The 16,848-nt window shown below is 44.7% G+C and overlaps 1 long non-coding RNA gene across 1 annotated transcript; it reads left to right on the top strand.

Annotated features, from left to right (window-relative positions):
• The first annotated feature begins 279 nt into the window (after window positions 1-279).
• On the top strand, window positions 280-16,846 carry LOC123615105 (uncharacterized). Its single transcript, XR_006722641.2, has 3 exons — window positions 280-13,130; window positions 15,414-15,557; window positions 16,590-16,846. It is a non-coding gene; the product is annotated as an uncharacterized LOC123615105 (long non-coding RNA).
• The last annotated feature ends 2 nt before the right edge of the window (window positions 16,847-16,848 follow it).

Here is a 16,848-nt window from a genome sequence, read left to right as displayed (position 1 = left end):
GGACTCGGGCAGGAACGGCATTGTTCTCTTCTCTCACCCTGCTCTCCAGCTCCGGAAGCACTGGGGCCTTGCGTGTTGCTGCTGGGGAGGAAGTGTCAGCTGCTTGGGGGCTCTCAAAACCGCCCAAGCTTCTGCTTTGTCTGGCTTCCCAGCTGGGAAGGAGCTGGCGCTCCTGTAACATGCGGGAGCAAACCTGAGGGCAGCCCCTGAGCGAGCTGTGAGAAGAGAAGGGGGGTGGATTTGGTGGTTTCCAGGGCGGAGGAGGGGTGGGCGAATTGGTGAAGGGGGTCAAAAGGCACAAACTTCCAGTTAGAAAATAAATAATTTAAGGGGATGTGAAGTACAGCATCTTGACTAGAGTTCTTTTTCTTCCTGTTTTATGGAGATGTAGTTGACATACAGCACTGTGTAAGTTTAAGGTGTACAGTGTAATGATTTGATTTACGTACACCATGAAGTGATTATCACAGTAAGTTTAGGGAACCATCTGTCATCTCACACAGATGCAAAACTAAAGAAATAGAAAAAAAATTTTTTGTTACTGTGATTGAAAACGCTTAGGGATTGACTCTTAACAACTTTCATATATAATATACAGCAGTGTTAATTATATTTATCATGCTGTACATTACATCCCTAGTACTGTTGCCGGTGGATGCAACTGGTGTTCCAGGTTCTTGTCCCACCCCAGAAAGAATTCAGAGATAAGAGGTGGTGGTTAAAAAAAGTAAAGTGAGAATTTATTAAAGGATGGTTAGTACACTCTCAAGGGGAGAACGGTCAGACTCAGGTGAGCAGCTGCCCTGTGTTTCTTTGGCAAGTTAGTTACGTAGGGTGTAAAAATGAATGGGCGGAATATTCACTGGGAAAGGAAGGGTTGGGTTCATATTCCCTGATTATTATTCCAACTCCACCTTCCCAAAGGGAGGAGGGATTTTTGTCCTTATTTAGTCTGGATCAGGAGTGTCATGGCGTCGTTGCATGATGGGTACTTGTAATCTGCAAGGCTAATGTTATTGAAATGAGGGCAGAATGAGCAAAAGGTTACATTCGGACACTGGAAATTCCTGCCTTTTCTCACCTTTCTTTGTCTGTCTCCAGGCCACTCATCACCCCAAAAGTTGTGGTCCCTTATCAGCCCAAAGGTTCCTGCTTTTCTTTCTCTGCCCAGGGATCCGTGGTGCTTACGTGATGTATGGTTTCCTGCATTTGGCTTGTGCCCCTCCTTTCTGCCCAATTCCTGCCATTTGGTCTGTGTCCCCCTTTCTCTGCTCATATCTAGCTATCTGCCTGCTCTAAAACTTTAAAACTGGGAGTTTGTACATTTGACTGCCTTCATCCAATTCTCCCTACCTCCACCCCACCCCACGAATCTGATTTCTTTTTCCTGTGAGTTCATTTGTTTGTTTTGAAGTATAATTGACCTGCAACACTGTTAGTTCCTGTTACACAACACAGTGATTTGATATTTCTATACATTTCAAACTGATCACCATGCTAAGTTTAGTTATGCTGTGTTGTTGTACAGAGATATTACACAGTTGTTGACTGTATTCCCTGGAGGCTGCCAAGCCCAAGATCAAGGTGCCATTCTGGTTGCCTTCTGGCGAGGACCCTCTTCCTGGCTCACAGCCGGCACCTTCTCGCTGGGTCCTCATGTAGTGATAGAGGCTGGGCTCTCCCTGGAGCCCTTTCTTAGGCACTAATCGTGTTGATGAGAGCCCACTCTCAGGACACAAACACTTTCCAAGCCCTGCCTCCTGATACTATCACCTTTGGGGGTGAGAATTTCAACATATGCATTTAGAGGCAGGGAAAGAAATATTTATTTTATTTTATTTTATTTTCCTTTTAAGTGTTCCTCTGATCCCTTTATGGCCTCTCTCACCTCTCTGAACTGCTTTTATTCTCCCAGTTTGGTATCTCACCTTTTAGAGTGGGGCGCTAAAAAGCTAATGGAGACCTCCCTGGGCATTCCTGCCCCATCACTCCATAATTAACAACAATCATGATGATCTTTGTTGCACTTTTTTCTCTGAATATTATTATAACACTTCCCATTGTTCGATATGCACCGTTATGTTCATGACTGTACTTCTAATTTCCCCGTTGTTTTGTTGGGCATTACGTTTTTCCTTTTTTCTCTTAGAGATGAGTTTGCTCTAAATATCTTTCCACATAGGGCTTTTATTGCCACCTAAATCATTGTCTTCGAATAGATCCTGGGATTGGAATTGTCAGGTCAAAAGCTTGTGGGCATTTTCATCACTCTTTCCTGTGTGTTGCCAAATTTCTTTCTAAAGGTAGTGGATACAGGTCCGATGTTAGCAGCAGCAAATGAGTAAAACCCTCAAGTGCATGATTTTCAAGTCTTTCTTGACTGCTGTTTGTCTTAAAAGTACGTAATAGGACTCATTATTGTTTAAACGTCATTATTGTTTAATTTTGTCTTTGGTTACTAGGGAGGTTGAACATTCTTTCCTAGGGAACTGGGCTAATTTAGGAGAAACATGAGGAATACCAATGGATATAGAAAAGCTCCTCAGAGGACTTTCAAATAGTTGCAAAAGCAAAATATTCTGTGTTGAAGTGTTGGCAGTGGTTCTTAACCTGCAGGCCACGGGCTGGGGTGGGTTGCGTCTCTGAAATTGTATGCAGAATTTTGTGTCTTTACGCATGTTAGCAGGTGGGGAGGGCCCTTGGCTTTCATCACAATTTCACAAGGGTCTAGACCTAAAATGCTAGGTTAATTGGTGGGAGATTTCTACCCCAAATAAGAAAAAGGCAATACAGGAAGACACTGCGGTGAGGCTTCCCTTGGTTTAAAATCTCCTTCTGCTAAATTGCCAGCTCTGTGACTTTGGGCAAATGATTAACTTCTCTGTGCTATGAAGTGGGGATGATAACAACAGCAGCTATTTCATGGGGTCGTGGTGGTGATTACATGAGTTCATGTAGGTAAAGCACTTTTAATAGTGCCTGGAAAATAGTGAGTGTTTAACAAATGTCGATTGTTCAAAACTGTTATAATTAGAACCTTCCAACAATAGGGTAAAGACTGCCTCATGTGCCTAACAGGTCAAAAGCTTGGAGGAGCTAGTGAGTTCCCTGTCGCTTGATGGATTCATGACATAGATGGCGACTGTCAGGGAGACTGTTGAGAGGATTCCTGAATTGGGAGGAACTCTAAGTTTCTGTGAATTAAATTTTCCCTCTGGGCAGGTGGCAAGGGTGAGACCAGCAGCCCTCCAGCAGGAGCGACAGCTGCGCTTGCTAAAATGGAAATGTACTTATGAACAAGCAGGCTGTTTCGAGAGTGTGTTCCTGGCACAGGCTCCTGAGGATGTAGAAGAATAGTTGGAAAAAAACAAGTGCCATTTCTCCACCATTAGAGAAGAGAGACTCAGCCCTGGTGCCCAGGAAGATGATGTAGTAGCAACTGGGGGCGGGTGCTGTGGAGCAGGGGCTGCCTGCTTCTAATTACTTCTCTGATGAACAGATACTTAATGAGCATTCACCAAGGTCTGTGGGCTGGGTGTGATGGTGGAATATGGGTGGGGTTAAAAAGATGAATAATAATAATGAAAAAATAAGGTGCTATGGTACAAACTTCTGGAGCTCAGGGTACAAAAACATTTATTGAGCCCTTGCTGTATTCATAGCACAGACTCCGTAACTCTGGACTTGTATTCAAATTTAATAAGAGAATATTTATTCCATAAGAAAAAAAGAAGATGAATGAGATCCAGTACCACTATTCCTTCATCATTCTAGTTTGCATTTTAATTATTGGACCTCTGGGCTATTCATGGAGGGGCCGTGAAGCCCAGCTAAGAGGCTGAGGCGTATGGATGTCTTTGGGATGAGTGATGCAGAGAGAAGTTGGACATTTCTGCATAAGTATGTATGTGGGTTTTCATGAGCACAGGGTATCCATTCAAGCTTCAGATTCCGTAGCTCTGGATCAAGTGAAATCTGAGTGGGCTGGTTTGGAGGGAGGTCTGCTTCTGGTTGGTTTATCCAGAAGCAGACACTGAGTTAAGGATTTAGTAAAACTTGTTGACTTGGGAGGTGAAGAAACCCCAGGCAGGGATGGAAAGGTGATTACCACTGAGGCAACTGGAGCTTCATCTTGTTAGGGGTGACACAGAACACATGCCTCCAGGGCATGCCCCCCCAAGGTGAGGGGCTGGTTGGAGTCTGTTCCTGGGGGCTCTTAATCCGCCTGCACATCTAGCCTGCTACATAAATAGACAAAGTGGTCTCAGCCCCAGAGGACGCTCTGAAACAAAGAGCTGCAGGTGCTGGCAGCCTGACTTCAGTGAGTGAGGAGTGTTAAGGCAGATGGACGCCAAAAGCATCAGCCACAGTTTTTTTCAGTAGGAGTAAAAAGTTCCCTTGATGTCAGCAAGGCCAAGTGTGCTTTGGGAAGCAAGATGGATCCCAGTGAGCTTTTTGTCAAGCCTGAGGTTGACCAGGGCCTCTGTACCTTTGACCCTTGAACAGCACAGGAATTAGGGGTGCTCACCCTCTCTCACAGTGGAAAATCCAGCGTAACATTATAGTTGTCCCTGCATATCGTGTGGTTCTTCATCTGTGGATTCAACCAACCGCAGATCATGTAGTCCTGTGGGACATATTTATTGAAAACATCCACATACAAGTGGACCTGCACAGTTTAATCCTGTTTTTTTCTTTTAAAAATATTTTATTTATTTATATTTTTACTGTATTATTTTATTTTTTTGGCAGGGGGGAGGGCAATTAGGTTTATTTATTTCTTTTAATGGAGGTACTGGAGATTGAACCCAGGACCCTGTGCATGCTAAGCATGTGCTCTACCACTTGAGCTATATCCTCTGGTATAGATTGCTGGGTCTTCATCAAAACAGGAAGTGGGGATGGCATCCAGGAGACCGCAGGAATTTTGTCACATACTTTCTACGAGCACTTCCTGTTTGAGTGCTTTCAGACTTCCCATCTGGCCTGGCCTGGCCTGGCCTAACTGGGGTGGTTCTCAGCAGGAGAAGGAGAAGCCTGATCTGCAGGTCCCCAAACCTGAGATCTCGTCCAAGCTCTGCCCCTAACAGACAAATCCCAGGGGTGACTGGACCTCAGCTTCTCCAACTGTAAAATGAGGAGGTTGAAAAAGGTGGTCTCTAATGATCATTCAGGTATAAAATCTGGTGATCCTATGGTTTTGGATACATAACTTCATAAACACTTGCTAATCCTGAATATCTTCTGTATTAGGGAGAATTAAATTCAACTGGAAGTAACAGAAAAGCCCCAAATAAACTGATAAAATTGTCTCTTATTTTCAAAAAGTCCGGATGTAGAAGTTTTAGGGCCAGTGTGCTGTCGGTCCCATCCTGTTCTCTGCTGTGACACTTCCATTCCCAGAGTTTTCTCCTCAGTTGAGGATGGCTTCTGGAGCTCTGGCTGTTACATCCACATTCCAGACTAGGAGAGAGAATAAAGAGGAAATATCAGCTGTCTTTAAAAGAAGGTTCCCAGGGCTACCATGATTTTTTTGTTTTTGCTTACATGCCATTTGCCAGAACTTAGTCATATGACCACACCCAACTATAAGGAAATCTGGGAGATGTAGTTTTATCCTGGGCATCTATGTTCCAGATAAAATTGTGGGCTCTATGCCTGTGAAAGTAGGATAGAGCAGACATTGGGAGTCTTAGCCTCGACCTTTAGTTTCTCCAGGTACAGGACTAGCCAAATAAACCACCCATTTAGTCTCTGCCCCTCGCCCCTATGTGTCCAATCTCAGTGGGCTCCACTTTGAGTTGGCTTCTCTGGCTCTACAGGCAATTTGTGGTTATTAGCCTCAGCTTTTACTGTTGGGGCCCTCTTTCCTGTTATTTCCTCACTAATGGTGCAAAAATAGCGCTTCCTTTAGTATTTGTATTTTACAAGCTCCATGGCCTCACTCAGCTGCTGGTGAGAGGTGCCTGATGTTGCAGAGGTGCCCAAGACCACACCCCATTTAGTGACCTGCTGGGGGACTCACAGGACTCAGCATACAGTTGAGCTACAGTGGTGATTTATTATAGCCACAGATACAAAGCAGAATCAGCAAAGGAAAAATGTGCACGGGGCAAAATCTTGGGGAAACCGGCATAAGCTTCCAAGATTCCTCCCCATGAATTGTCACCCAGGCTGTTTAATTCCCTCCGCAAGAACTTGCCACAACACACGTGGAATGTCCACCAGGGAAGCTCATTAGAGGTTCAGCACCCAGGTTTTTACTGGGGGCTGGGCCTGTAAGCACTCTGCCTAGCATGTACCAAAGTTCCAGACGCCCAGAAGAAAAGCAGCTGTTCAGTATAAGCCACATTGTACAATATGTACCACATTTATCAGTTCCGAGAATGGAGGCAGCCTTCCCCAAACCCAGGCTCTCAGGTGCCAGCCACTGGCCAACTTGGTAAACAGGCTTTTTTTTTAAGGTATAATTTAATATTAAGAGATACCTAAAAATATAATTCACCATATAAACAGAATAAAACAATAAACAAATAGTCCTTGTAGGAGATGCAGACAAAACAATTTTATCATTTAGCATAGATAGTCATCAAAACTACAAGCAGGCTTTTAGGACAGTAATCTCAGGCCTGCTATGTTAACTCTTTTCTGCACAATTGAGGATTATTTTCTATAACTATATAATCATTTCAGGTTATGGACCCAATGACACCGGATTTGGTTCTTGCCTCTGCCATTTATAAAGTAGGTGTCCTTTGGCAAGTCCTTGTGCCATTCTGTGCCTCGGTTTCCTCAGTTACAGAAAGAATCCTCCCTCGCGTCCCCCTCCTCCCTCTCTCCCCACCCCCCTTGCAGGGTTGTTGTCAGGATCAGAGTTAATGTGTACGAGGAGTCTGGGATGCTCTCAAATCAACCTATTACTGTTATTGTTAGTCTTTTTCCTCCCTGTCTTTGTTGGTGGTATGTTGTTTTGGTCCGATGCCTGGGGCAGAAGGCTGTGTGGTGGAGCTTAAAGTCGGGTAGGAGTGTACTGGGGTCTTCTCTTTGTCCTGGGGCAAAAGTGGGCCCTATTCCCCACCTGCCAACAGCAGTGTGTATCTGGAGGGACTGGCATGAGCATTCTGTTCTGCATCAGCGGACCCCCTGGCACAGCAGCTCTGGCTGAGTTTGAGTAATCAGTCAGGGAGATTGTTTCCTTGGCCCTCCTGCGGGGTTTTGCAGGGCTGTGCCCCTCTACCCCAGGCCGCAGCTCCTGCGGGCCACCGGCCCTCACTGCACCCCTGCCCTCCTTGGGAATGGTGACTGTTCTTTCCTCTTGTTCAGCCAACGGTGGTGGCAGGGAAGAACAGCTCCCCTCTTTTGGAGATGGGGCAGGGAACATAGGAAGGGATACTGTATCTCTTGATTTCCCCAAACCTGCCCCCACCTTCTTAAATAGCCCCTTTGTTAAACTCTTCTCAATTGTGAATTTGGGCGCCTTCTGTTTCTTGCGGGGCCCTGGTTGGGCAAGTTGCTAGGACACCTGGATTAGAGTCCAGGCTGTGTTGTTCACTGGCTGTGGGACTGTTGACAAGTTCCCTAACAGGTTGTCAGCCTGAGGGGTGGAGTCTGACCCTTCCCTACTCCCGCAGGCCTCGCAGAGTGCCTCGGACGTGGCAAGTCCAGGGTCTCAGGCTGTCACCTGTAGGGCCGGGCAGGAGCCTACTGAATAAGAGAGGGCTGAGCAGCACCTGGGGCGCATGGAGGACGTGGCCATCTCTGAGGTTCCTGTGCAGGAATGCAGATGGTGCGTCCAGAGCTTTTGACTTTCTTTTTTTAAGCAACACTGTAAATCCAGATTTTTATGTGAGCTTTTCCAAGTTTTAAATGTTTTTTCAAGTTAACAAAACACCAAGCAAAAAATCCAACAATGACAATAACGTGCAAGCCCAGTTTTGACTCAGTCAACTTCTGTCAAGCCCTTGTTGTGGCCTGGGACATACTGCCCTCTGCTCCCTGGAAAATCATTCTTCCTGGTGGGATCTTTAGGACAAGGCTCTTTTGGACCCAGCTAGGAAGTCTCAGGGTTAAGTGAGTAGGGGGTTCTTCCAATAGACCAATGCTTTATAAATAGAGTCCAAGGGCAAGGGAATCTGGAGATTAGCTTTAAGGTTCATCCAATTCTAAACTAAATTTCACTTTTGCAATTATGATCAGTATTCAAATGAAAATGGCTTTCACTCATACAGAGGCCTGGATTGAAGCCAGCTGGATTTGTATACTTTTTTGTATCCCTGACAGTGCTTAGCACAGTGCCTGATACATGGTAATTGCTCATTGGGTGTTTGATTAATGAATGAGCGAGTGAATGATGAATGAATAATGAACAGACGGATGAATGGCTCTTTGCTTGGCTCACGGAGAAGACTATCATGTGAATTTAGGTTGAGGGATGTAGAAAAAAGTCTTTTCTACGCATTTCCTGAAAAAAAAAAAAAAACCCAAAGAAAATGAGGCATCAGTATTCATTCAGAGCCTAATTTGCAATAATTCAAATTTCGGTTGTTTGAAATATGGTGCTTGTTTTTTGTTTAGTTGTATGTTTTGGTAAATAAGAATTCTTAAGCACTGAACTATTAGTAGCATAGTTCTAGGAGTATAATAAATTTTCAATAAGTTGTAGTAGTTGTAATTTTCCTTTTAATGAACTTTGGGAGTCTTAATCAAAGAGCAGCTTGTTCAGAATAGGGGTATTTTTAGAGGATTGCTGCCGCCTAATGGATTCTATGGAGAAAGACAGAAATTTGAAGCTAACTGCTATTAGGCTTGATGTGGTGAGTTTTTCCAATTCAGCCCTTCTTGGAGGGCCCCCTAGTAGGGTGTGGAGATGAATAGTGCACAGTCCTCATATTCTAGGAGCTCATCATAGAAACCACAGGGCTGGAAGGGACTTACGAGACATTCGTTCTTAAACCCTGATCCTCAGAATTCTGGTGGGAGAGGGGTGGGAACATGATGGACTTGGGAAGATAAATCATTAAAAATAAACTAATGAACATTTTCCACGAAAACTTTCCTTCTGTAAGTTTTCCTTAGACATTAGATGTCTGCTACTGTTTATTCTAGCAGCTGCTATATAAAACAAGCAATTAATGAAAAACTATTTAGACAGAAACACGAAACGTGGCAACAGATGTGCACACTCAGTTGGACATGTCTTTTTTTGTGGGCACATGTGGTCCCAGCAGTGATTCCTGTTGTGCTTTATAGTGTATAAATCTGATAGTACTCAGCAAGTTAAACTTTGTGGAGGGGAAACCATGTGTGCTAGTTCACAGCTTGGATAAAAGATTGAAATGAATCCCTTTTTCAGAGTACTTTGAGCTGGCGCTGTGACTTCCAAGGGCTACCCTCCAGGGCAGGGTTGGCACCAGGCTCCACCACCCAGCCACCCATCTGGAGCCCTCTGCTCAGCGGGCTATTAGTGGAATTTCTAGCATGAAGGATGTGGCCTGGTCTGAACACAGGCATCTTTTAATTTTAAGAACCAGTTGAAACCGTAGGAGCTGACTAATCCAAGTCCAATCTGTAGTGGCTCAAGAAACTGAGTTGAGGCCCAGACTTGGTGGTGTGAGTTGGGAGTTAAAATCAAGGCTGTTTGTTTTGTTTCTATTTCAGTTGCTCCTATTTATATTGTTTAATCATCCATACTTCTCTTAGCCAATATTCTCAGAATGCATTTAAATTGCTCATTGGCTTGCTTGACGCTTCCGTAACTTCTATTCTTTTTCTTCTTGTAGAAACAACAAACATGCAGGAGTTTTAGGTTAGAATGGTATCTGCGCTTTGCGGACTCCCCATTTCTGCACATGGGTCTGGGGCTGCCTGCTTCTGCCTCTGGTGAATGGAGTGGGATGGACAGTGTCACCAGAAATACCTTCTGGAGTTGGGACTGCAGGTCCTGGAGGTGGTCCTGCTCTCCCTGTGACCCAGTTCTCTCTGAGTGTAGATCCCTCTGGCCCTGCCCCTCATGTCCGTCCGTCCTTCCTTCCTTCCTTCCTTCCTTCCTTCCTTCCTTCCTTGACTTTTCTTCTGTCTGCTCCCCTTTGTTGGGGCTTAGCAGATGCCCCTGCTCTCACTCTGTCCCCCTGCCCTCTCACTCGGCCGACCTCCACTGTCAGTTCTGATTGGGGCTCCTTCCTCACCTCCATCCCCTCCATTCAGGGCCCCGGGGGTTATATGGCTTCAGAACAGCAGGTCGGTAGCCTTATCTTTGGTGGTCATCCTCTCTGTTTCTCTTCAGCCACTGGTGGCGATCTGGTCCTCCACCACGTGGGGGCGCTATTTTCAGGGTGGCTGCAGTGATGCTCCTTATGGGTCTCTGCGCCAGCGTAGGCTCGGCTACCCAGAGCCCGCCCCTCTGCCCCTCTGAACACAGTCACCAACGGGTGCCCCTCCACCTTCTCGTGCTGTGTGGGCGTGGGGCAGACGCAGCCACTCTGGACCCACCAACCCTCGGGAATCCCCTTCTCTCTTCCTCTGCACCCCTCCTCCAGCTTCCTCTCTATCCCCCGCCTGCCGCCAGCAACTCAAGCTTCATTCCTTGACTAAGTCAGACTTTTCCAGTGTCCCTGGTGGCTATTTGTTTTTTTCAGGTAGCCCCAGAAACCCAAAGATGAACCTACACTAGGGGTCACCAGCAGACGAGGTCATGCAGAACGGGGCGGGGGAGCTCCCCGAGACGCTGGCCGCCCCCTGCTCGTGCGCCCCTCCCCACGGCCCTTCATTCAGGCAGAGCGTGGACTCCGGCTTCTCACCTCAGAGGGGTTGTCAGGGCTGGCCTGCACCTGAGCTCTTAGAGGAAGTTTGGGGTTTGGGGGAGCAAGTAAAGGAAGACAGGAAACAGACAAGATTTCTTGGTCAGAAGAAGGGGGCTGGGGGGAGGATGAGGGAGCGGGAAGAGGGGAGGGGCGGTAGGGCTTCCTGCGGCCCCACAGGTGGGCGCCTGGGAGGAGGCGGCTGCCCAGTTCAAACAGACCTGGGGTCCCCTTCGTGGTCTTGTAGCCTCGGGGAGTGGGGGTGGGTGCTGAGCACGGTCAGGTCAGGAGGGGTTTGTGCGGACAGATGCCCCACCCCCCGCACTTTGGGCCTGAGTCGGTCCTGAGAGATGAGTGGGAACCGCAGGAAAGACTGAAGCTATGTTTCTTCCGAGTTTGGCAGAAAGAGCTCTCAGAGTACAAGCGCACTGAAATGTGGGAATTAAAGTTGTTTTCCTCACAAACCTGAGTTCAGCGTGTGAGTCATGACTACTCTGTAGCTGAGGAGGTGGGCGACGTGAGGAAAGGGCTTTTCGTTCTTTCTTGATAAGCTAAGGAAGAGGCCGCAGTTACTTCTCAGTCCGGTGTCTCCCCTCAGAGAGGGGAGCTCTCATTCGTGCATCCCCAGCGTCCCTGAAGCAGACATGCTTAGTCATCCTTATAAGGTTTAATGTTGAGGGATGGTAAGGAGAGAGGGGTGCTCCAGGCCACATCCCCACACGGGGTCCCAAGTTGGGGCTAGTGCATCCCCCTCCATCCAGTGACAGTCCCCTCCGTCCGATGACAGTCTCCTCTGTAGCGTGACAGTACCCCATCCGATGACAGTCCCCTCTGTACATTGACAGTCCTCTCCATACACTGACAGTCCCATCCCGTGACAGTCCTTTCTGTCTGGTGACAGTCCCCTCCATATGGTGACAGTCCCCATTGTAGAAGTGGGCTGTGCTCTAGAACAATTGTGAGCCACTTATTTGTAATTGAGGATGCATTTCCCCAGACTCCTCCAAAATAAAAAAAAAATCCTGTTAGTGTTGTCACTGGGCTGTTTTTTGTTGGTTTTGTTTTTTACCTATGAGGGCAGCTTTTGTACACAGAAAACACAATTTATGGCTACCTTGGATTCTTGCACCAAAAAATCTGGTCTAGAGGTGAAGAAACTTGAGAACTGGGTCGTACATGAACTAGGGGAGTGGGATATGAGGCACCCTGTTTGGAGGGTGTACACTTGGGGTCCCTAATAACACTGGGACTGTAGATGGGCTCAACCCTCCCTCCTGAGTCAGGAGAAAAATCCCTTTCCATGTCCGCAGCTCCAGATCTTACATCCTCGCCCAAATCTTTGGCTAATAAACAACCTCAGTTCACCCCAAATTTCTTGAACAGTGTAGTTTCCTTAGTGGGTAAGGGTCTTTTATTCCTGAGAAAACTTCAAATTAAGTATAGAGATGCTGAACCCATTGTCCTAATATTTCTGTGTGGTGTTTCGGAATTATCTTTGACTATGTGATATTTAAAGTACTTGATATATTTAAGAGAATTTGGCATTTTAGAGAATGGAATTAACTTGTGATTTGAATGACAAATGTAAAGTTGAGTGTTTGATTTTAGACCTGTAATTTTAAGTTAAAAGGTATGGGAATCTTTGGTTGAATATATAAATAACAGTGAAGTGGTTAAGATAACTTATAATTCACAGTATTTGTAAGTTTGTTACATTTATAAGAGTTACTGAAGTATGTAGGTAGGTTTTTCAGTGAGATGAGAGAAAAATTTATATGTAGAACTTAAACATACTCAATTTATAATACATTACAAATTAATGTAGTATTTTATTATGTTACAGATTAATGTATTAAATTTATAAATTCAATTTTAAATGCTTAAGTAAATTTAATTAAGTTTGCCAATGAGATTAGATAATCAAAAACTTAGACGTGGTTATAAATTGTGCTGTAGAGTAATGAGTAGATATTTCTAGAGTATAGTAGGGTAATAAGATTTTTAAGTTGAATTTATAAACTTAAGATTTTGCAGTTTGTATCTTTAATTCATTCTGAGTTACAGGAGTAATAACCTGGGAGGGGAGAGGGAAGAGCTTCATGTTCCCTTTTTGGGGAGGTGAAATGAGTCTGACCTCCCTTTCTGCACCTGCTCCTGTGCCCCAGGGCTGTCTCCTGATGCTCTCAGAGCCCTCCTCCTGCGCCAAGAGCTCTCCGCTCATCCGGTGGGATTCTACTCAGGCACGGTCTTTTTCCCACAGTGACATGCCTCTTCTCTTTCCCGCTCACACCTCTGATGCCCTCAAGACCCTTGATCTCAGTGCGAAGTAAGGAGGTGAGTAGGCTCCTAGTTGGTGGGATCAATTTATCCTAGTTGGTGAGTGAGTGATGTTTGCTCAGACTCCTAGGATCAATTTATCCTAGTTGGTGAGTGAGTGATGTTTGCTCAGACTCCTAAAGGTGTTAATAAAATTCAAGTAAGGACTCTACTAACCTGAATGAAACTCTAATAGGAATTCAAGTCACTGTGCTAAAGTTGAGTATAAACATTCAAAAATCCCACGTTGCAACTTGGGGAAGAGGGTACCATTCCCACAGTGTACATCTAGCACTTGGCCAGCCTCTCTCAAGGGCTTCCTGATTTTCACAACTTTCCCTACTTCTCCACTTTTAAAAAATTGAATCTATTTGACATATAATGTGTGAATTTAAGGTGTGCAGTGTGTTAATTTGACACACTTGCATGTTGTGATTGCCGTTGCAGAGATATTTGGTACTTCTGTCACATTACATAATTATTTCTTTTTAGTGGTTGGGATAATTTTTAGTCTCTTGGCAAGTTTGATGATGGTAGTGCAATATTGTGTATATTCACTGTACTGTGCATTAGATCTCTATGATTTATTTACTACTCATTGAAAGTTTGTACCCTTAAACCATAATAATCTTATCTCCTCACTCCCCATCCTCTGGTAACTTTTTTCAAAAGTTTAACTTTTTAGATTCCACATATAAGTGATACTGTACAGTATTTGTCTTTCTCTGTCTGACTTTATCTCAGCATAATATGCTCAAGGTCCACTCATGTTATTGCAAAAGGCAGGATGTCCTTTCTCATGCTGCAATAATATTCTATTGTGTATGTGTGCCACATCTTTTTTTTCTTTTAATTTTTTTATTGAATTATAGTCTATGCCACATCTTTTTTATCCACTCATCTGTTGGGCATTTAGGTTGTTTGTGTATCTTAGCTATTGTGAATATAATGCTGCAATAAACATAGGAGTGCATATATTGCTTTGAAATCCTCTTTTCATTTCCTTTGAATATATACTTTGAGGTGAATTGCTGGGTCTTGTGGTAGTTCTATTTTTAATTTTTTGAGGAAATGCCATGTTTTCCATAGTGGCTGCGTAAATTTACATTCCTACAGGGTATAATGGTTCCCTTTTCATCACATCCTTGTCAGCACCTCTTGTCTCTTGTCTTCTTGATTATAGTCATTCTAATCAGCAAGGTGAATCTCATTGTGGTTTTGATTTGTGTTTCCCTGATGCTTAGTAACGTTGAGCATCTTTTCACATGCCTGTTGGCCACTGTGATGTGTCCTCTTTGGAAAAATGTCTGTTTAGTTCTCTGCCCATCTAAAAATTGGATTGTTTTTGGTTATTGAGTTGTATGGAGTTTTAAAAATATATTTTGGATATTGATCCTTTATCTAATGTATGGTTTGCAAAAATTTTCTTTCATTCCGCAGGTTGTCTTTTCCACTTTGTTAATTGTTTCTTTTGCTGTGAAGAAGCTTTTGAGCTTGATATAGTCCCCCCATTTGTTGATTTTTTTGCTTCTGTTGTTTGTGCTTTTGGTATATCCAAAAAATCATTGCCCAGATCAATATCAAAGAGCGTCTTTCCTAAGCTTTCTTCTAGGGGTACTTCTCTACTTTTTAAAAGTTTTCTGAAAGTTGCAAGCTTTCTACACTCGCTTCCAAGATACTGATGAGGGATGACTAGGAATAAGATAAGTACACCCAGTTGTGTGTTGGTAGATGTTTGACAATCAGTTCTCTAGAGCTCTGATGTATAGTATTTGTCAATCTCTGTGGTATAAATACTCCCACCATGGCCAATTTCATATTTTCAACAGTGTAACAACTGGCTCACAACTTTCCTAAACATTTAATGGTTGGCTGGCATGAACTGGCATGCGCTGGTTTAAGTACATCACTGGTTCTATCTACCCTCTTATTGCCAGGAAGATGAGTTTATTATATATAATGTAACAAGCTCTCTAAGGTGTGGAATTATGTCCTAGAGCTCCCGTGGGCCCATGGTACTAGCATGGTCATGGACATGAAAGTATTGATTATCTCCTGCTTTGGGGGGAGCAACTGCACAGCTAATAGCAGATCATAGCAGAGGGAATTGTGTGGGTTGGGGGTGGCGCAGGGAGGTTGCCTCCTCTTTCCACCAGCCTCAGGGAGGCAGTGTCGGGGAGAATCTAGGAGCATAGAATAGTTTTGTTAAGTATACCAGACTCACTGAAAGTCAGATCAAGATACTGTAAGACTTTAGTTGATCAGATCTGGATGTGAATCTAACACACTTTCCCTTTATAGCTTAGTGTACTTCATGTATGGATTTGCTGCATACTTCAGTGATTAGAATGAACTTCCTCAAGAAGAGGATCTGTAGCCTTCATGACGGACTGCCTCGTAAAGTGCCAAGGACTCCAGAGAAGGGACACCAAAATAGCTATAAAGGTAAAACCTCACTGTGCCGTAGAACGGGAGGGGGCCCAGGAGGGCCGGAGTTCCTGGAGGCCCTAAGGGCTCAGGAAATGACCTTTCGGGGGATATAAAAAGCAAGGGAGGTGGGAGAGGAGAGATGACAGCCTCCAACCAAATGGGTTTACTTCTCCTCCCTGGGCTTTCTAGAATTGGAGATTTGCAGTTGTGGAACCGCAGGTCCCATGACACCAATATGACCCATAACTCCTAGGAGGGCAGCTCCTGTAGCAGGATTCTCCTGGGAGACTAGATAGTAGCAGTAGAGGGAACAACTGGTAGACAAGCTCGAGTTCTGGCTGCTCACTAAAGACCTTCATTGAAGAGCTAATGTCCTGAATTAGAGGCAACATACACCTGCAGGCTTTACATGTGGCCTGAAATCCTACACCTCTCATGCTGGTCATGCGTATGCCATTGTATTTTCTGACTACTGAAATCATAGTAAAACACTGGTGACAGTGTTTATTCTTTATGATTTAAGATATTTCCAGGAATTCTGGAACAGGAAAATGTATTACTACCCAGCAGTATTCCTTGAAACAAAATCCTTAGGGAATTTATAAACATTTGCCTAGAATCTTTGCCTGACCAATAGAATGGGAGACAGGCTAGTGCAAAAATCAGGCAAGTTTCTGTCCTGTACGGACAGTGATGCTACTGATACCACTGTAGGTTGAGTCTAGGTTGTAAGCAGCTTCTTGAGTTGTAGGAGGGCTTTATGATCCATCTACACTATTGTCCCCGTCACTTAAGAGGCACTCAGCCAGCCAGCAAATATTTACTGGAAACCTACTACATGCCAGGTGCTATGTTAGGCCATTAGGGATACTGACTAGTGAGACATGGTCTTTTGCTCGCAATAAGCAGACATTCCACTAGGGGGAGCCAAATATATAAATAAGCTTAATAATTGTACTGAAGGTGCTGGGATAGTTGTCTGTGGGGAGGAGATCAGAAGGAATTGGACAAATCTGCCACAGGATTGATTAGGAAATGTCTTCACAGGGAAGGCGTCCTCAGGGCAGCGTTTCTGAGGCTCCTTACCCAGAACAAGGAGGCTGCTGAAGCGAGCGTGGGGCTGTTGGGCTTCTGTGTGAAGCGAGCTGGAGAGATGGAAGATGAGACCTTGTGACTGATGCACACACTCAGCCTCAATGACCCGGTCTGAGGATAAAAGATCCCTGAGCAAGTGGAACATGGACATTGCAGGGAACAGCAAACACACCATCAAAGTCTGAGCCCCGTGGAAGCGATGTCTGAGTAA

The sequence above is a fragment of the Camelus bactrianus genome, chromosome 3, assembly GCF_048773025.1.
Source record: "Camelus bactrianus isolate YW-2024 breed Bactrian camel chromosome 3, ASM4877302v1, whole genome shotgun sequence".
NCBI lineage: Eukaryota > Metazoa > Chordata > Mammalia > Artiodactyla > Camelidae > Camelus > Camelus bactrianus.
The sequence above is the reverse complement of the archived record's forward strand: the minus strand, read 5'-3'. Positions and strand labels throughout refer to the sequence as shown.